The sequence below is a fragment of the Giraffa tippelskirchi genome, chromosome 1, assembly GCF_054371585.1.
Source record: "Giraffa tippelskirchi isolate mGirTip1 chromosome 1, T2T-mGirTip1v1.2.pri, whole genome shotgun sequence".
Classification (NCBI taxonomy): Eukaryota; Metazoa; Chordata; class Mammalia; order Artiodactyla; family Giraffidae; genus Giraffa; species Giraffa tippelskirchi.
This window is the reverse complement of record NC_137275.1, coordinates 146,684,705-146,706,259: the sequence shown is the minus strand read 5'-3', so window position 1 is coordinate 146,706,259 and position 21,555 is coordinate 146,684,705. Positions and strand designations below refer to the sequence as shown.

The following is a 21,555-nucleotide window of genomic DNA, read 5'->3' as shown; positions in this document are numbered from 1 at the left end:
CGGGGGGCGCGCTGGGCGCAGGCAGCCGGCCGGGAGCCTGGGGACCCCGGCCCGTGCCGAGCCCTCCCCGGCCTCGCCCCGCATCGCCCGGCCCTCCGCGGCAGCGACCCGGGTATCCCGGGGCTCCGTCCTCCACCCCCGGCTGCGGGCGGCGCTGCGAGCTTCCACCGGTCCCGGGGGTCCAGCCTCCTCGCTCAGAGCTACGCCCCCTCATGGCCCAGCGCGGGCGCCGCAGGGAGGGGGCCCGGGCTCCCGGGCGGCGCGGCGGGAGATTATGTAAAGTCGCCTCTTCCTTGGTGACCTTGCGGTGTCGGTGCGCCCGGCTGTCCCGGGATGCGCTGGCGTGAGAGGTGGCCCTCACTCTGGGTGGCTGCGGAGATGCCCGCGGTCTGCGCTCCCCGCATGGGGTCTCGGTATCCCTCCTTCTACAGAGTCCGCGGGCTCCTGAGGAACGGGAGGTTGGGCTTCCTTCTGGGAAGCTCATGCATTAACTTTTCCTTGGAGAACTCTTGGTCGTGAAACTCCTTTGAGGCCAAGCCTCGACCGACAGCAGTCTGCATGCCTTTAATTTCCCATGGGTTTTGCAGCCTTAACATTACCAAACCATCATGCATTTCAACGTATTATTTTTAGCGAGCCTTTTAGGTTTTGGATGTGCCCATCTTTATGGGGTTAATAAGCTGTGATTATAATAAAACTTATTTTAGATTCTAATCATTTAAGTCTCGCTGGGCTGAGTTGAAAAGTCTTACATAGGAAAAATAAGAATATACTTATAAAGTGACCTATTTCTTATATAATGAGTATGGTTACTGTTGTTTTTTTTTTTTTAAACCCTCTGAAACAGTTCTAGTTTAAAAGATCTTAAGCTAAGAACTTTGTTGCTTTCTTTAAGTATTTCTCCTAATTTAGCCTTAAATATTTTTTCATAGATTTGCCCATACTTAATACCGAGCCTTCTCAGTATTTTTTAGAACCTCAGATCTAGTGAGGTTTTTCTAAGGCTGTCACAATAACAGTTCTATTGTAAACCACCTTCAGAGAAGGTGAGGGTTATGTTTTACAGAATTTTGGTTAAGTTACGGTGACAGACACAGTGTGAAATTCATCCCCTGTGTGCCCATGTACCGTCTCCATCATCACAGACTTACTTGCCTTTATAGAACCCGTTGTATTTGTCAACTTGAGAAATGGAGAAAACTAAGACTATTTTGGTAAAAAATGCCGTTAATGTATTTTTGCTTTATCACCTTGGATATTTCTGAGACTTCTGTGCCAGAAATATTTGCAAGTATAAGTGCATTATTGATGTAATTTGGAAGGCTTCTAATAACTGTATACTTCACATTCCTTCAGGGTTACAGAAGCAGCATATATGCTATCCATAAATTATCAGGCAGGACTTCCTTGATGTCACTAACCGTTTTTATTTCTGGTACTTGTCATTTCTATAAAGCACCCCAATCACCCCTGCCCCCAGCACCAGACTGACCAGCACCACACCTTTTTTCCACTTTGATGCTGAAGACTTCCTTTATAAACTTTGGTGTCCTAAAAGGCAGTTAAGAACCTTGACTTTGGAGTGGGAAAGGCTGAAGATTGACCTGTCTCTGCTGTCTGTGACTTTCAGCAAGTTATTTAAGTTTGAATCTGTCCTTGCTAGAATAAGGATAAGAACCATTTCTTAGAATTGATATAAGGACAAATGAGTTTGTAGAACACACATAGAAAGTGTTCGATAAATTATTATTAAAATGATTTTATTAGTATAAAATACTGACCTATATTAATAGTAATGAGACATGAGGAAATCCTAGCATCTAGGATTTCTAGCTTTGCTGCCTTAACAAAACAACAACAAAAAAATCAAGCCACTCCATTTTAGCTAAGTTATGTGCAACTCTGAAGTTCAGAATAAAAACTTGAATTGTGATATGAAGGAACTTCTTAGAGCCTTGGAGGGAGGAGGTCTGTTTGTAATAAGCCGAGGTTAGTGTCTATCACACTGAATCCAGACACCGAATCACTGTATCATTTTCTTTCTTTTTCTTTTTCTTGCTTGCTTGCTTTTTTTATTGGCAAGCCTTTCATTTTAAAGGTGAAGTGACATGCAATCCCTTGTCTATAACCTAATGTAGCACAATCTTACAAAGCCCAAGGCAAATGTTTTTCTTCCTGTGCATGTATGGGCATTTTCAAGGGCTTTTAAAGCCAGTGCTAATGTTACATGTGACAAAGAAGTTAAGGGAAATAGCCATGTCCTACTTTTAAAGCCATTCTTCCCTCAACCCCCCTTCCCCCATCATACATTCCGTGTGCCTGATCTTCTCTACAGAGGAAATTTTAGACCTAGAATTATTTCCTTTTGAGAATGGATATGCTAGATTAGATACACTGTGTTTATAAGTGAAAGGCTCCACTTCAGGAACATTTCTCTTGTTTCTGTGAAATTGAGCATTTTGCTTATGTTTGTGAGGGATGATATTTGCATTAATAAAGCAGTATAATTTTTAGTGTTTACCCACTGACTGGAAATCTAATTAGATGTGTCACCACTGTTTTCTTGGTTTGGAGGTGATTATTTCTGCCTTGTTGCTGACAATTATTTTCATATCTGTTCTTTAGAGGTTAAAAAATGCTTTTGCCAAATAAATTATATTAAAGGGGAAAATCCTTTAAGCTTGAGAACATGTTAAAATAGCAAAAATTGATCATCTTTTTAACTTGAATATACTTTATTACTTAATTGCTCATAAAGATATAATTTATCATGCAATTAGAATAAATAAGGTACACTTTTCTAAAACTATAAAATAGGGCAAATAAGCATGCATTATTCTACTTTTGTGAGTTTTATGCATATTGAAATTTCATTCTAGCAAGAGTAATGCCATTCCCCCCACCCCCATTTGGTGGTTTAAACCAGCAGCAGATTAGGTAAAAATAGCTCTCCAGTGCCAATTAACATGCTGTTCTTACAAAATCTGTGCTTTAAAAAAAAAATTATCAAGCATTCGGTAGGGACATATCTTGCTGTAGAGTGAAGGTTCTTCAGAGTAAAATTTTAGGTCTCTGCATTAGTTGGTTGCAACTAAGTGTCACTTTGTATCAACAACAAAGTTATCAGTATTTGAGTGCCTTTGACAACATAAATTTGTTGCTCACCCTTTTGAAGACAAGGTATCATTTGCAACAAAGTATCACAAACTGAGTGCCTTAAACAACATAAATGTATTGTCTCACACTTCTCAAGATAAGGTGTCAGGTGTCAGTAGGGCTTTGCTTCCACTGAAAGTACTAGGCAAGAGTCTGTCCCAGGCCTTTTTCTTAGTTTCTGGTGGTTTGCTGGCAGTCTTTGGCCTTTCTTGATTTGTAGACACATCACCCTGATCTGTGCTTTCATGTTCACATCGTGGTCTCCCTGTCTGTTTCCAAATTTTTCCCTTTTGTGGACACCAGAACAATAGGGTGGGTTGGAAGTCCAACCTACTTGATGGATATGACCTCATCTTAAGTAATTACACTTGCATGACCTTATTTGTAAATAAGGTCACACTCAGAGTGAGTTAGTTTCCTTTCTCTTTAAAGCCCTAAAGTTCTCCCCCAGAACCTTTTAATATGATGGTGATAGCAGCGTATTTGGAGAGGGCAATGGCACCCCACTCCGGTACTCTTACCTGGAACATCCCATGGACGGAGGAGCCTGGTAGGCTACAGTCCATGGGGTCGCTAAGGGTCGGACACGACTGAGCAACTTCACTTTCACTTTACCCTTTCATGCACTGGAGAAGGAAATGGCAACCCACTCCAGTATTCTTGCCTGGAGAATCCCAGGGACGGGGGAGCCTGGTGGGCTGCCGTCTATGGGGTCGCACAGAGTCGGACACTGACTGAAGCGACTTAGCAGCAGCAGCAGAGATACTGGGGGATAGGATTTTAACATATGAATTTTGGGGGTGGGCATAAATAATCCATAAGAAGTCCTTGTTTTCCTAAAGTATTCACAGTTTTCTTCTAAATATTGTATTTGATTTGATGTAAAAGGACAGCTCACTCCGTAAATAATAGTTTTTTATTGCATAAAAAGAGATATGGTGGTTGGTGGTGGTTTAGTTACTAAGTCGTGTCCTACTCTTGTGACCCCATGGATTGCATGTAGCCTGCCAGGCTCCTCTCTCCATGGGATTTCCTAAGCAAAAACACTGGAGTGGGTTGTCCTTTCCTTCTCTGGGGGGATCTTCCAGACCCAGGAATTGAACCTGGGTCTCCTGAATTGCAAGCAGATTCTTTACTGACTGAGCCACCAGGGAAGCCCAAAATGAGATATGCTTTCTTCTTTTGAGGCTTTGCTGGTGGATCACATGGTAAAGGATCTACCCACAATGTGGGAGATCTGGATTTGATCCCTGAGTTGGAAAGATCCCCTGGAGAAGGAAATGACAATCCACTCCAGTATTCTTGCCTGGAGAATTCCATGGACAGAGGAGCCTGGTAGGCTACGGTTCATGGGGTCGCAACAAGTAGGACACAATTGAGCAAGTAACACTGGCTTCTTTTCATTGAGTTTGGTTAGTATACATACCTAGCATATTTCTTTCTTTCTCTCTTTCTTTTTTTTACCTAGCATATTTCAAAAGGATAAAACGTATTTGATTAGCCTGTGTTAATTACATATGATATAGCCTGGTAGTAATTATTGTCACATTCAAATTCTTCAAGTGGAAACATATAATTACATTGGTCTTTTGTGCCTTTCTGTTTTACCTAATTTCTTCATGGTTTCATCACATTTAAAATGCTGTGTTTTATATAGATGTTTTCTCTGGAGAATGTTACATGAATCTGTTTATGCATTTGTTGATTCAGCAAGCTTTAAAACTGGTTGTTGTTCAGTCTCTAAGTCATGTCTTGCAACCCCATGGAGTGCAGCACTCCAAGCTCCCTTTTCCTTCACTATCTCCGAGTTTGCTCAAATTCATGTCCATTAAATCAGTGATGCTGTCTAACCATCTCATCCTCTGCTGCTCCTTAAAACTTAAAAATACTTTAAGCCTGGTTAAGGTATTTAATTAATTAGCTATGATTTTATCTGAGTGAAGCTCTCAGTTCCTTAATTGCCTGCTGTAAGCTGTAAAATCTCTGCTGCTTTCAAAATCTCAAGTATGGCTCATCTCTATTCCTGCATCCTGTCAGTTTCTTAGCCTGGTGTCCATAACAGACTGCAGAGGGCCTGTTTATTTCCTGAAATTATGCCACATTTTATGTGTGCATTTTTCTGTGGGAGAGTGTTCTTAGCCTACCACCAGCTTTTTAAAGGAATTCCTAGTCCCTAACTTTCTTCCTCCCAGAATAAAAAATATATTGTAAGAAACTGATCATGTCATCAGGAGAGAATGAAGTGGTTCTTATAATACCTTCCTCCATTTATTTATTTATTTATAACGGGGCTTTCGAATGTCTGATCAAAAGGTAGCTTTCTCTGAGTGAATTTTAGGGGCAGTCATATATTTTTTAAAAAATTTCTAGAGATGTCAGAATTGAATGGGATGTTTGTGAGAGTGCTATGCTTTTATAATTAGGATAACTTGAACCATGTTTTTTAAAAAGTTGTTAGTGAGCTCTAACTTCCTGATTGTTTTTTGTAGTTGTTGATGTTCCGTCACTAAGTTGTGTCTAACTCTTTTCAACCCCATGGACTGCAGCACACCAGGCTCCTCTGTCCTCTACTGTCTCCCGGAGTTTGCTCAAGTTCATGTCCATTGAGTTGGTGGTGCTATTAATATTTAATCATCTCATCCTCTGCCACCCACTTCTCCCTTTGCCTACAATCCTTCCTAGCATCAAGGTCTTTTCCAATGAGTCGACTCTTCCCATCAGGGGGCTAAAGTATTGGAGCTTCAGCATCAGTCCTTCCAACGAATATTCAGGGTTGATTTCCTTTAGGATTGACTGCTTTGCCCTTCTTGCTCCCCAAGGGATGCTCAAGAGTCTTCTCCAACACCATGATTTGAAAACATCAGTTCTTCGGCACTCAGCCTTCTTTATGATCCAACCCTCACAACCATACGTGACTATTGATACACTTGGCAAATGGACCTGTTGAGTGTTTGAACTGAATGTGTTGACTGAGAATAATTTTGCTTGAGACTGAGATTCTCCTTCTTTTTTAAAAATAATTTTATTTATTCTTATTTTTGGCTGTGCTGGGTCTTTGTTGCTGTGTGAGGGCTTTCTCTAGCTGTGGTGATTGGAGGCTCCTCTCTAGCTGCACTGTGCAGGCTTCTCATTGCCATGGTTTCTCTTGTGGAGCAGGGCTCTATGGTGCTGGGCTTCAGTAGATGTGGCCTGTGGGCTCAGGAGTTGTGGTTCCCAGGCTCTAGAGTGCAGACTCAATAGTTGTGGTGTGTAGGCTTAGTTGCTCCACTTGCAGCCTGTACTATCTTTCTGGACCAGGGATGGAACCTGTGTCTGCTGCATTGGCAGGTGGATTCTTTACCACTGAGCCACCAGGGAAGCTCCTGAAATTCTTTGTGATTAAAGCATTTGTTGTTGACATGGTTATATTTATGCAAGGGCTCCCGCAACCCCCACAGTGATTCCTTAATGTTTTAAATTGAGTTTATATGAATTTTGGTTTCAGTCTACTTGGAAAATTTAAAGTACCTTCCAAATTAATGATAAATACCCTTAAAATGGTAAGACTTGGTTGGGTAAGATGGTGACTGTTTTGAGAAGAAATGTGATTTTGGAGGGAGGACTTTATATTGGGCTGCTTCTGCTGGCAGAGAAGATTCCATTCTGCAGAGCCCTTGTGCTGCATGAAGGTGTCTGGAGCCCTGGGCTTTCTTTAGAGTGGGCAGTTTGGGAAAGTAAGCAGAAGGGAAGACTGTTGGTAAGTGAATAATGAGAACTGTGAGGTGAGTTCAAGATCAGCTCCAGGGTTTAGAGTGGTGGGGCTTTCCTGGGGATAAACAGTCCTTCAGATGGCCAGATAGGCAAGAGAGTAGGGGGAAGGAAATCAAAGGATGTCTGTGGCTTTCTTTTTTCCTCTTTTCTGTTCTTTTAATCCTTTGTGCCCTTGTTCTAGATTTTTTTTTTTTAATGTGATAATCAGTTGCATGTGGACTTAAGTAGAGAACAAGGAGGTTTAGGAAAACAAAGTTTACTATACTCACAGGTCCTGGAGAGAGAGAATCACTGTGCACTGAGAGGGAGCCACGTGGGCAGGGGACCAGGAAAGTGGGTTCAGCCCAGCAGGTGGGGAGCCAAGAGAGGAGACCCATGGACAAGATGGACAAGCACCTTTATGGAAGGTCAGGATGGAGTACACAAGAAGAGGCATGAGGGAATCCCCTTGATGCATGAGAATGTTACTAGGTCACGGGCAGAGAGAGGACCTTGTGGTCAGGCCCACCTTATCACATGGGTGCACATAGTCACCTGGGTGGGGCGCTCACAGCTTGAGCGTGTGGGGATGTTCAGGGAGCAGGAAACAAAATACGAAGTTTTAAAAATTGTACAGTGCTATCTCTCTCTCTTTTGTGTGTGTGTGTGTGGTTTAGATTTTCTTTACTTCCCTAATCAGTTTGGAGCCCAAAGTTTAAGAGTGATTTATATGGTCTATGATGGATAATAAAGACTAAGAAGAGAAATATGTATAGCCGTAACTTTTAAAATACCTTGTTGTGAGACCCTGCCAAGTGTTCCTGCACACTATCAACAAAATATTTTCAAATGATATGGAAACCTCAGCTGAGTCTGATGTTTTGGGAAATAGCTTTACTATTTATGAAGATTTTACACCTAGTATAGCTTCTAAATTCAGAAATGATCTTCTCCTTGATTTGCTCTAACCTCTCTCCTCCAATTATATATGGTATGATGACTGTGGAGCAGCTATCCTTCATTCTTTAGAACCATTCAGCTCCTAGGAGATTTGCTCCGAAAGATGAGCTCAATAAAGGACAGAAATGGTATGGACCTAACAGAAACAGAAGGTATTAAGAAGAGGTGGCAAGAATACACAGAAGAACTGTACAAAAAAGATCTTCATTACCCAGATAATCACAATGGTGTGATCACTCACCTAGAGCCAGACATCCTAGAATGTGAAGTCAAGTGGGCCTTAGGAAGCATCACTATGAACAAAGCTAGTGGAGGTGATGGAATTCCAGTTGAGCTATTTCAAATCCTCAAAGATGATGCTGTGAAAGTGCTGCACTCTATGTTAGCAAATTTGGAAAACTCAGCAGCGGCCAGAAGACTGGAAAAGGTCAGTTTTCACTCCAATCCCAAAGAAAGGCAATGCCAAAGAATGCTCAAACTACTGCACAATTGCACTCATCTCACACACTAGTAAAGTAATGCTCAAAATTCTCTAAACCAGGCTTCAGCAATACATGAACCATGAACTTCCAGATGTTCAAGCTGGTTTTAGAAAAGGCAGAGGAACCAGAGAGATCAAATTGCCAACATCCGCTGGATCATCAAAAAAAGCAAGAGAGTTCCAGAAAAACATCTATTTCTGCTTTATTGACTATGCCAAAGCCTTTGACTGTGTCACGATAACCTGGAAAATTCTGAAGGAGGTGGGAATACCAGACCACCTGACCTGCCTCTTGAGAAACCTGTATACAGGTCAGGAAGCAACAGTTAGAACTGGACATGGAACAACAGACTGGTTCCAAATAGGAAAAGGAGTACGTCAAGGCTGTATATTGTCACCCTGCTTATTTAACTTATATGCAGAGTACATCATGAGAAACACTGGACTGGATGAAGTACAAGCTGGAATCAAGATTGCCAGGAGAAATATCAATAACCTCATATGCACATGACACCACCCTTATGGCAGAAAGTGAAGAGGAACTAAAAAGCCTCTTGATGAAAGTGAAAGAGGAGAGTGAAAAAGTTGGCTTAAAGCTCAACATTCAGAAAACTAAGATCATGGCATCTGGTCCCATCACTTCATGGAAAATAGATGGGAAAACAGTGGAAACAGTGGCTGACTTTATTTTTTGGGGCTCCAAGATCACTGCAGATGGTGAGTGCAGCCATGAAATTGAAAGATGCTTACTCCTTGGAAGGAAAGTTATGACCATCCTAGACAGCATATTAAAAAGCAGAGACATTACTTTGCCAACCAAGGTCTGTCTCGTCAAGGCTGTGGTTTTTCCAGTCATCATGTATGGATATGAGAGCTGGACTATAAAGAAAGCTGAGCACTGAAGAATTGATGCTTTTGAACTGTGGTGTTGGAGAAGACTCTTGAGAGTCACTTGGTCTGCAAGGAGATCCAACCAGTCCATCCTAAAGGAGATCAGTCCCGGGTGTTCATTGGAAGGACTGATGTTGAAGCTGAAACTCCAATACTTTGGCCACCTCATGCAAAGAGCTGACTCATTGGAAAAGACCCTGATGCTGGGAAAGATTGAAGGCAGGAGGAGAAGGGGATGAGATGGTTGGATGGCATCACAGACTCAATGGACATGAATTTGGGTGAACTCCGGGAGGTGGTGATGGACAGGGAGGCCTGGCGTGCTGCGGTTCATGAGGTTGCAAAGAGTCGGACACGACTGAGCAACTGAACTGAACTGAACTGAACTGATTGTCTGGCCTCTTCTGAGTTATTGTATCTGATTGAAACAGAAGTATCTTTCTTATAATTCAAACTGAATTTATGAACAGATCCTCATTAGAGCAGTTTAAGCAATATCTTAGTATCAAGGTAGGCAGATATGGTTTGCTTTGCTTTTTATTGTACAAGAAACGTCATCCACAGTGAACACTCCCACTTAGAAAAGGGATGCATGGGAATCATGGCCTTTGTGCTCCATAACAGTGGTGCCACCTGCTGAGTAAGCCTTGTGCAGCCCCAGCCCCTACAGTAGAGGAAGTTCCCTGGCTTCACCCTGTTTCTGCAATCTGGGAAGAAGTCTCTTGTTCTCTCTCTAATTTGGCCAAATTTAGAGAGAGTGACAAGGACTGTGGCCTCCGGATGCTGCATAGATTCTTTAGTTGGCTTCCTGTTTATTTAAATTTGGTTGTTACTTTACAGGCCCAAGCTTTTAACTATGAACTGCTCATGGCTGATTTGACTGGTGACATTTCTTCAAAAGCTCTGAAGGCTTCTCATCAATTTTCTTCTTGTCATTCCATCTGCCAGTTACCACATGGAACCTTTCTCTTCTCCACTGGATCCATTCAGTCTTTCTTAGATCTCATTTTCAACCAGTACATTTGGTTTTGTTATCTGCACTTTGAAAGATGTTCTGATGCTTTGGTTTAACCAACATGTCTTAATGGATCTTTGCTACTCAAAGCTCTTTTTATTCTTATTTCCTGTTATATGCTTCAGGAATCCGAGATAGAGTTCTGCCATCTTTAACACATAATTTTCAAGGTTGCCAAAGGGAAAAAGTGTGTTGAAACAAGCATGGAGATATTCATGGGCCAAACCTGAAAGAGGAGTGTGGTTGGCAGAATGTTAAGACCTTCAGTGACCCTCCCTCTTGTACAGGCCCCTCCCCTTTGAGTGTAGGTCAGCCTGTCACTATGGAAAGATGTCTCCAGAGATTATTCCTTTATATGGAAAAAGGGAGATTATACAGTTGGGCTTAATCTAATCCCATGAGCCCTTTAAAAGAAGAGCATTTTTTGGGGGGTAGTGGTGGCTGGTAGCAGAAGAGGAGGTCAGAAAGACTGGACATACTGTTGCTATTTAAAGATGAAGGGGCCACGTGAGAAAAAGTATATTTCCTCTCTAAAAGCAGAGAGAAGCTCTTGGATGGCAGCCAGCAAGGAAACAGGGACCTTCTAAGGTCCACAGCCTTGAAAAACTGAATTCTGCCAATAATGTGAATGGAAGGAGACTTCTTTCCAGAGTCTGCAGAGAGGAGCCCAGTCTAGCTGACAGACACCCTGTGGGCTCATGAGACTCTAAGCAGGGAACCCAGGCAAGCTGGCCCAACCTGTAGAAGTCTGAGCTAACAAATAGCTATTGTTTTCAACTGTTAAGTTTGTGGTAATTTGTTATCCAACCACAGAAAACTAATAGAAGGAATAATCACTTATGTTTGTGTTCAGTTGGCTGGAACTTGTAACCTGGCCAAACCTTGGAATGCCTCAATGCAAGGGAAGAAGGGAGGAGGCTGGGAACTGTGGTCTCTCCATGTACCCAGAATGTAGAAGTGGGTGTTGGTAACACATTTGTCTGTATGTGTGCTTATGATTGTGTATATGTATACGCACATACACATACAATGTAAACACTGACACACAAAATTTAAGTCTCGTTTGCTGTTGAGATTTTTCTTATTACATAAGCCTCTTTTAATATGTGCTGTATTTTACAGTTTCCTCCCTACGTTTAGTTATTGACATTTTTCTCTGGTGAAACACAATTTGCTTTTTGTAGTCCCTGGTCAGTTTTAAACAGTGAGGCTCTTAATCACTTTCTGAGCATCCTCTTAGCTTGGTAGGCTGCTAGCACAGTGACAGTTTCGTTAACTTTGGAATAGAGAGGCTGTAAAACATTGAAGAGTTTTTTTGAATTGTCAGTTTCCAATAAGGCATCAGGGAATCTTTACCAGTGAGAGTGGAGTGCTTGGCTGTTCATTGTACATCTGTTTGCTTGTGGAAGACTGATGCCAGTATGCTGCTGCTGCTGCTGCTAAGTCGCTTCAGTCGTGTCCGACTCTGTGCGACCCCATAGACGGCAGCCCACCAGGCTCCCCCGTCCCTGGGACTCTCCAGGCAAGAATACTGGAGTGGGTTGCCATTTCCTTCTCTAGTGCATGAAAGGGAAGAGTGAAAGTGAAGTCGCTCAGTCGTGTCCGACTCTTAGCGACCCCATGGACTGCAGCCTACCAGGCTCCTCTGTCCATGGGATTTTCCAGGCAAGAGTACTGGAGTGGGGTGCCATTGCCTTCTCTGGATGCCAGTATAGATACAGGGAAATGCCCTTATCTCGTACAGGCACATTAGACAGCTACCTGGTAGTTTGAAGTTATTCATGAAGTAGTTGCTGAGAGCTCCAGATGCCTGTGCACACTCTGTGTTGTTTGTCAGTGATGTGTTTGCTTCGTGCTATTTGACATGACTTGGGGATCCAAAGCCCTGAGTGATTTTCTAGTGTAGCAGGTGGACAGTGCCAGACATCTATTGGAAAGGAAGAGGTCTTGCACCCTGAGGTGTCCCATGAACAGTTGGTGTCATTGGACAGCTTGGTCCAGGAGAGAGAAGTTAAACAATCTTTGTGCCTGAGTGAAGTAACCTAAAGGTGATGTATATTGTAGGAATTGATTGCAGAGTGGGTACTCACCATTCTGTAATTGTCCAGCTTTTACCTTTGTCATTCCCTGCATTTACAGCTGCCCACTGAAGAGACATGGGTGCTTCTTTATGTTGCGTGAATGCTGGCCATGTTTATTTTATTTGTTAAACTGCTCAAGTGGCTACTTCTGGGCAAGAGACATTGCAAACCCAAACCTGTGGCTCTGGCTGGCCTCCATCATGTTTGTAGACTGACTGAGTGAAGTGCTTTCTGGAGCTGTTCTGTTCATTACTGTTACCAAGATTTTACTCATGCAAATTAATATCTTATTATCCAAAGATTCTATTCTATTTCTTAACGCTCAACTTTTCACTTCAGTGCTGTCTCCTGCCCCACTTTTTAATTAAATTTAACAAGCAAATTTGTTTTTCATTTAGCTCTTTTCTGTCCATGGCATCCCTTACTCTCTGTGCATCTTTGGCCCTTTCAAAGCTCACAAATCCAAGTTCTTTAGATTTTCTACTTGTTTTGGCCTTTACCTTTAGCATAAATCCAAATCAGAATTTCCAGAGAGAAGCTTATAATGCTCATCATCTATTTCTTCTCTAAATTTTTTGATATAGACATGGAAAACTCCTTTTTCTTAGCTCCAACAGAAGCTAGGAAAACTTATTGTTTACAAAATTCAAATTGGTCAGCAGGTATTTTGTGATAATTAAGATGCATTTAATTCATTTTTTACAAGCTCTTTCAGCTACTTTCTATGTCTCAGGGTATGCACATTTAAGTTCTTTAGGTACATATTAACCATAAATTACCTTATATGAAAGAACATGTTCTAAACAGAAAGCTTATGATAAAATCTCTATATCAGTGCATTTGTCTAAATATGATTGCTGTTACTCTACTTTTATGAAGCAATGAGTTACGCTGATATCATGTGATGTGTATTTGTTTGCCCTTTATAAATTTAAATTATTGGTGTCTGCTGGTTGCTGCCATAAATGATTCAAATGAATTTCTATAGGCTCTTCTGACTTCTGTAGGCTCTTTCCATAGGTTATTGCAGAGTAATTTAACTATTCCCCATATTTGACATTCATTTTTATCTTCCTGACTTTTGGGCATCTTCATTCATCTTTAGTTTACTGACTTTAATTTAAAAATGAATCATATCACTTTGATAGATGGAAAAGCCACATTATGGTAAATAGAGATATAGGAAACTATCATACAAAAAAGAGAGTTAAGTCCTACATGCTCTTCTTGCTTGAGTAAATCTGTGAGCTGGAAGTTTATTCTGCTTTTGTTAAAACAGGAAATTAACAAATGCTAGGCAAGCAGTAAATATCCTAACAATACACTGAAGGCTTTTTCCTTCAGAATGATTGCAAGAAGACTAAAGCAAATGATATCTTCATTGAAGGAATCAGTGTTATGGAGAACACAAGTCTGCACCAACTGTGTTGTTTAAAACTTGCCCCTCCCAAATTTCACTGTATAAATGGTCGACTATTTTCTGACCTTCAGGGAATTTTCCACCTGTAATGTGATTTGCTCATGTATCATAAAAGGGAAGTCATTTGTTTAGAGCAGCAGTGAGTCATCTGTGCTTAATGTTCAGAAGGGAGGCAGGGGAATGCTTCAGGAGGAACTCTTGAAATCATTCAGAACGTGGTGAAAGACTGGCCATCATTAGTGTGGAACATAATCAGTAGGGGACAGGGTTTAGGAGCTCAGAAACTTCAGATGTCCTCCTGGTTTTCCCATTCTGAGGACCTGTGAGACACTGGACAAATTGCTAGTCACTTCATTTCATCTCAACCCCCACATCTCCCAATTCCGAAGTTCCACAGCTGAGGCAAGATGGACATGAATATAGGTTTTGACATTCATGCTTCTTGTCTTGTTCCCCTCTGATTCGTATCTGAATGGAGCTATTAATCATCTTTGTAAAGAACAACTCTAACTTTGCCCCCCTCTCCCGCCTTAAAACTCATCAGTGATCCTTATGGCTCCCAACATAAAGCCCTTATCAGTCCCATGAGAGAGTTTGGAGTATGGTCTGAAGTGTTTTACCCACCTAGTATCATCTCTCACAGCTCTTTAAGTGTGTGATTGTCTTTTACCTATTCTCTGTGTACTACACACACTTCCCTGCTTTTGAGGCTTCACACTATGCTGGCCTCTTTGTGGAAATTCCCCTCCCCTCTGTTCCACTTTATAGTTGATGAATCACTGCTTCTGTTTCCAGTCTCAGCTTGATAATTTCTTAGGTATCCTTCCCTCATTTGGCGTGGGTTCAATGCCCTGCCATGTGTGATGGAGACTGCCTGGCTAGTGTGTCTCTTAAGTATAGGGCTTGGCCCACAGCCCTACTTGTTGGTTTACTTCCTTGTTGATATCCCCCTGGGTGGGTCTAAAGAAAGGAACTGTGTTTAGACCTTTAAACTTTGTTTGGCTCTTCACTGTTTCCGCAATGCCTGTCCCTTAGTGGGCTTTCAGTACATGCTTGTTGAATGAATGCATCCTTCCTGTTTCTTTTCTTTTTATCCATATTTATATATGATTAATGGAGAGGGAAATGGCAACCCACTCCAGTATTCTTGCTTGGAGAATCCCATGGACAGAAGAGCCTGGAGGGCTACAATCCATAGGATCACAAAGAGTCAAACACAATTGAAGTCAGACACAATTGAAGTGACTTAGCACATATATGTTTAAAAGGGGTTATTTTGTATATGTATTTTTAAATTCATTTCTGCTTAAAGACATATCACATATTTTAAGAGTTAATTTAAAAGTTAAAATATGCTTTTATAAAATTATAAATATAAAATAAACTTCTTTAATTATAAAAATGGCTACCATGGTAGGTAACTCATTAATTACCCAAACCAGCCCCATAAGAACACTATTATTCCCATTTCACAGATGAGGAAACTAAAGCACAGAGTAGTTAAATAAGTTGTTCAAGGTTACACAGCTTTGGTGGCAGAGTTAGGATTTTTGTCCAGACTGCCTGGTTTCAGAGCTGATAACTGCCAATAAATCTCAATTATGAGCCCAATGCCAGCCTTAAATGTCAAACCAAGAGATATATGAAAATGTTTAGTAATCAGTAAGATAAAGATGAACAGTTTAATAGAAAAATAGAAACAAATATGGAAAAGAAATACAGCTTTCCTTTGTTATCCACAGGAAATCCATACCAGGACCTCTACAGATACTAAAATCCATGGAAGCTCAAGTCCCTTATATAAATGGTGAAGTACAGTTTGTCTTCCATATCTGCAGGTTCTGCATCTGTGATAACAGAGAGCTGATGGTATAGGAAAGGATTGCAAGTGGCCAGGATACAGATACAAAAGTCATGGAAATCAAACAACAGTTTATGACATTTATCATTGTTTACATCAGCACAAATTAAAAGGGCTGATAACATTCTGAGTCAGCAAAAGTGTAAGTGTATGGGCTTTCTTTTAATGGTGGGAGGCTAGATGTCAGAAGTTTTCTTCCTTGTAATTCTGTTTTTAGGACTCATTTACAGAAATGTGTGAGCTTGCAACACTTGTGTGCACCTTAGTACGCCTTTGTAGTTATTGTAGTGAAAAGTTGGAAAGAACCTAAATATCAAGTGATAAGGGATAGAGAAGTAAATTGTCTGCATCACAGAGTATCTATAGCCACTGTGTCCATAGGTGGGTATTTATCAGTGTAGGGAGGTATTTATGGCGATTGCTAAGCAAGAAGAATAGGATGTAAAACAGATATGCAGTAGGTCTAATGTTGGGAAAAAGAGCTGCAGTAGTAAATAAAATACTCTGAGAATTTATATGCCAGGCACTTTGCTATAATGCTGTAAGATTATTTTTAAAGTTAACATTTAAACAGTGATTTTTCCTGGTCAGTTGGGCTTATTGAGGAGCAGTTTGTGTTTCTGCATTTGTCTTTTGTATTTGGGCTTCCTTGGTAGCTCAGCTGGTAAAGAATCCACCTGCAATGCAGAAGACCCTGGTTCAATTCCGGGGTTGGGAAGATCCTCTGGAAAAGGGATACACTATCCACTCCAGTATTCTTGGGCTTCCCTGGTGGCTCAGCTGGTAAAGAATCTACCTGCAATGCAGGAGTCTTGGGTTCGAACACTGGGTTGGGAAGATCCCCTGGAGAAGGGAAAGGCTGCAGTAGTAAATAAAATACCCTGAGAATTTATATACCAGGCACTTTGCTATAGTGCTCTAAGATTATTTTTAAAATTAACATTTAAACAGTGATTTTTACTGGTCAGTTGGTCTTATCGAGGAGCAGTTTGTGTTTCCGCATTTGTCTTTTGTAATTAGATTTTGGTTGTGGTGGCTTAGTCACTCAGTTATGTCCAATTCTTGTAGTCCTGTGGACTACAGCCTGATAGGCTCCTCTGTCCATGGAATTCTCCAGGCAAGAATATTGGAGTGGGTTTCTATTCCCTTCTCCAGGGGATCTTCCCAACCCAGGGATCGATCTCCTGCATTGGCAGGCAGATTCTTTACCACTGAGCCACAAAGGAAGTTGTATATATCAGTGAATTTTCTTTCCACACCATCATCCTTACTTCTTATTCCCATCCCCACTTCCTCAGGTTAAATTAAAAACAAGGAATAGAAGAATCTTACAAGTCATCATGGGAGCAAACCCAGTTTCCTAGCTGGGAACCATCAGTCAATGTAGGTTTGCTCTGTTTAGCTTAAGAGCATTAGAGCACCTGCTTCACCCTCCATAGAGTCCTAAATTAAATCGTGCTGCTTGGGTTTCTTCTGAATGCGTGGCTGCTTTTCCTGTTTCTCCAAGAAGTGTAGAGGCCTCATGGATAAGAAGGCTGCTAATGATGTTTGCTGCCATTTCTTAATGACTTTTCCCCCCAGATCCCTAGTCTTATCCTTAGGAAAGACAGTGCCATGGCTTTGACTCTGTTTTGCGTAACAGGAAGGAGAGCAGGTAGGACATGTCCAGTATAAAAGTGCTTCTGCAACATGCTCTCAGTCATGGTGTGTACTGACCAGTCTCATTCTGCAGCCCCTATACCAGGGATCTCCTGGGCATCTGTCACTTCTTAGCTTCTCAGCAGAAGGCCTGTATGCAGTGCATCCCAGCAAAGAAGAATGAAGCATGGTAGAGACATTCAAAGAAGATAGACATTCTGAGTGATCTTCGTTGAACATGAATACACAGTTCTATTAACATTCTTTCATGGGCTTCTGTTGAAGATAGAAAATGCAGAGTTTAGGAGGGCATACATAGAAGAAAAATAATACCTTCTTCTTTCCACCCTGGCAAAATAGAACAGAATGGAAGAACCATGACCAGAAAATACAGCCTAAGAAATGAGATTGGCAGGCCCTTTTCAGCTTCCTCCCAGAGAGGCTTTGCCTGGCAGGATCAACTGGGGCACTGAGGGCTGCTGCTGATTGGGTACAAGTATGACTTTATGTGTGGTTTGGCTTTCTCTGGGGCCTGGCACTCTTTAATGGATTCAATGAAAAGTGCTTCAAGCTCTGAGACAGATAGGCTGTGAAGTCATTTCTGGATTAAAGCTTGTTTTTCCAACCTTTGCAGAATTGCTTTCAATTTCTGGAATCAATATTAGTTTGTAAGTTGAGAAATAAGAGTTGAAGACTCTGCCTCAAGAAATTTACTTTCTGGCATAATCATCCTACATTTACTAAACTGATGCTTTACCTGCTGCAGAACTTCAGATTTGGTCCTCATAAGTATTTTTAGACTTGAACAATAAACACATCCCTGAGTAAGAGTGAGTTTTGAGTTAAGGTATATGTAGCATAATAGAACTTCATTATCTATACATTCTACACTGTGTCTTTTTTAGGTGTTTCTCTGAAGAGTGGAAAAGTTCTGCAGGACATTTCTCTTATAATTGGGCATTACTGGTGGAAGATGAGGTGTGAATCTATTTGAGTTGTAAATTTTTTTTAGAGCAGGGTATTAAAATATGCTTTAAAAAGATACTCAATGAATTGTCTTGATTTTAAAACTTTTAATGCAAGATACATTCTTATTTGTATCAGTACATTAGCCTCTTATTCCTGAGTGGACTGTTGGAATCCTAAAGTCTTGGTTTATAGAGTACCCATGGACTGGGAAAAGATGTGCAATTCTGTTTCTGTAGATTAAATTATTTCACTTTCTTTATGCTTTTGAATATGATTTATCTTTGACTCATGCTTCACTTAGTAGTGATTTATCACCCCAGCCTAGCATCTCTGCAAGTAGTTTAAGACCACTTACACTATTGCAGTGGTTTCTAAACCTGGCTGCCTCAGTCACACCTAGCTCCTACTTTGTGGGAATCTGAAATAGATCTGAGGAGGGACATAGACATTACCATTAAAAAACTTGAAAACCCATAACCAGCTCATTTTCAAGGACTGCTGTGTCCAAAGAATCTTCTGTTAATACATAGAACATGGGAGAAATGTATCTACTGAGACCAAATAAGCTTAAGAAATATTGGAAACCAAGTTAAGCATGTTTCTGTCCTGCAGGAATTTCCTGAGCCTAACCATCATGAAATGTTTGGAATACTTAAAGCAGGGTATGACTGTGAATAGCTGATTTACTAATCCTCCTGCCTGTTTCCTTTATGCACCTCTTCTATTCTTTACTTTTTCCCTTCATTCATTTCTCTTTTTGAAAAAAGAAAATTAAGAAAAAAGACTTGTTGCAGATTACCCATATATGAAATAATAGTTCTCCTTCAGAAGTTCCTAAAGTTTGGTTTTGATATGTGATTTCTTAAGTGGAAGCATCATCTGTATTTTGAAATAAGTGTTAGAGTCTTGTCAATAATCCCTTCTACCAAATGAAAGATCTTTATTTAATGTGTCAATTAATTAGATCATTATGATTTGACTCTTGAGTAAACTACTCAGATACATGATTTTCTGACATCCATCCCAGGAAACTCACATTAACTTTTTTCCTCTTTGTTGATGCATATGGAGAGACACCTTAACATTTTGTAGTGTGTATATACTTATTTTACTATTGTAACACCTCTCTATGGAGAAGGCATGTTGATACTGAACCATTTATAATAATATATGAGAAAATGGAGTCTGAGTACCTTGCCTGTAGTTTCTCCAAAGGTGATGGTATTAGGAGAGTGTGGCCCAAATTTGTTATGCATCCTTCCTGCCAATCAACAGGATGTTTGTGCCTAAACCACTAACAGCAGTGCCATATGTGTTCATGGAAGCTGTGAGGGATCACCAGGGAGAGAAACAGTACAGGAGCGTGATGTACTCAAAATGCTGCAAGAGGCAAGGGCTGTGGATAGATGGCTTGCCCCTGCCAAAAGGCCCTTTGCAAATACAGAAACCCATTCCCTTCTCACATTAGAAAGAACTTAAACATATGCAGTCATAGGTTTTTCAGAAATGTTAGGATTGAGGGCTTCCCTGGTGGCTCAGAAGGTAAAGAATCGGTCCGAAAGGCAGGAGACCCTGGTTTTATCCCTGGATTGGAAAGATCCCTGGAGAAGGGAATGGTAACCCACTCCAATATTCTTGCCTGGAGAATTCCATGGATAGAGGATCCTGGTGGCCTACAATCTATGGGGTCACAAAGGGTCGGACACCGCAGAGCAACTAAAGCTTTTTCACTAGGAGCATTGAAGATTAAGCATGTAAAGTTTTTCTTTGTAACATTGTGTATTATTTATTTATTTTCCTAAGAGTAATAAACCATGGTGCTGTTGAGTTGCAAATATGGCGGTGCAAAGGCCTTTAGTCACTAAGCTTTGTGGTTCTGATTTAATATTTGATGTATTTAATACATGGGAGCTGTCTTTTCACAGTTGACAGTGCTTGTCCCTTGGGTGAGTGCAGTTGCTTAGAACTGGGACTCCTCTAAGGGAAATAGACTTTACTCTAGTCCATGCTCCCATTAGGTGTTATAGACTTCTTGATTACAATGACTTCTTCCTACATTGTACGGTCTCACGTTTGTATTGAGGTTACTAATCACGTGGAATTCTCTTTTCTGGTGCCAAACCTCTCCCCATCAAACACTGGCAATGTCTGGTTTTTTTTGTTTTTTTTGGCTGCACCCTAGGCTTGTGAGATCTCAGTTCCCTGGGGCATCAGACCTAAGCCCCCTGCCGTGGAAGCGTGGAATCTTAACCACTGGACTGCCAGGGAAGTCCCTGGAATGTCCATTGTGAAATGCTGTGGGCCTTCCTCAAACAGTCCACACCCCCCTGCCCCCACCATCCTGGTTCAACCTGTGACCGACATCTTTCCTGCCTCCAGTCAGGTCACGTTTTAGCCAGAAAGATCCAAAGCTACATATATCCTTGACACATCTGTGCTTGAAACCTTCCAATGACTTCTGGTTGCAGAGACTAAAATCCTAAATCATGAGCTGCAGGGCCTGCCTGAGCTGTTCCTTGCCTCTCCTCCCTGACTGAGTGCCTGTGTTAGCTCACACCGTACTCTGGCCATCCATCTGTCTTACAGTGTTGGCCCCACCATGCCCTGGCCGTCCATCTGTCTTACAAACAGTAGGCCTTGAATTGATTACCTGCCAAGTCTGTGCTGAGTTCTGAGTGTAGAGAGTTGAATAAAATACTCATTTCCTGCCTTCATGGAGCTGGCAGTGTAATGTGGGAGACAGACTGATAATCATGCAAATATATACTTACACATGGTCACAAATGCAAAGAAGAAATGCTTGGGTGCTATGACAGGGTGGGCGGCGGGGTGGGCTCATACTTAACATCGTGTTGTGGAGAGAGACCCTACTCTCTTCAGCCTGCAGGAAGGTTCATGGTGCTCAGCAGGGACAGCAAAGGAAGCTCTTCCCAGCAGAGACAACTGCAAGTGTAAGAAAGGAACCAGTATATTTGCACATGAAGAGGCGATGATGGTTTCACCAGCACCTGTATGTGTTAATTCAGAAAGGATAGCCCTGAGGATAAATGCTACTTGTCTTTTACTGAAGCCAAGATCTTGGAGCATCTGTAGCTGGAGTAATTTCTGTTGAAAAATAAGATCGTATACTGTGATTTACAGCATCAGCTTTCTTATCAAAGACGGTATCTCTGGCTTTTCAGAAGTGAGTGATCATCGAGTGTCTCTCTGAGGACAGAAATTTAAACTGAGAAGTTGAAGGTGAGAAGAAACCAGCCCTTTGTGAAACTGCCCGAGGCATAGGCGGACCTGGGACTGTGCAGCCAGCCTTGTGGCTGACTGTGTGCCCACCCTCCTGTCACCCTGGGGACACTT

The 21,555-nt window shown here is 41.4% G+C and overlaps 1 protein-coding gene across 5 annotated transcripts in view; it reads left to right on the top strand.

Moving 5' to 3' along the window:
- Positions 1 to 21,555, top strand: part of SH3GL2 (SH3 domain containing GRB2 like 2, endophilin A1) — a 392,098-nt gene that overhangs the window by 72,596 nt on the left and 297,947 nt on the right. The gene's annotated exons all lie outside the window — the stretch shown is intronic.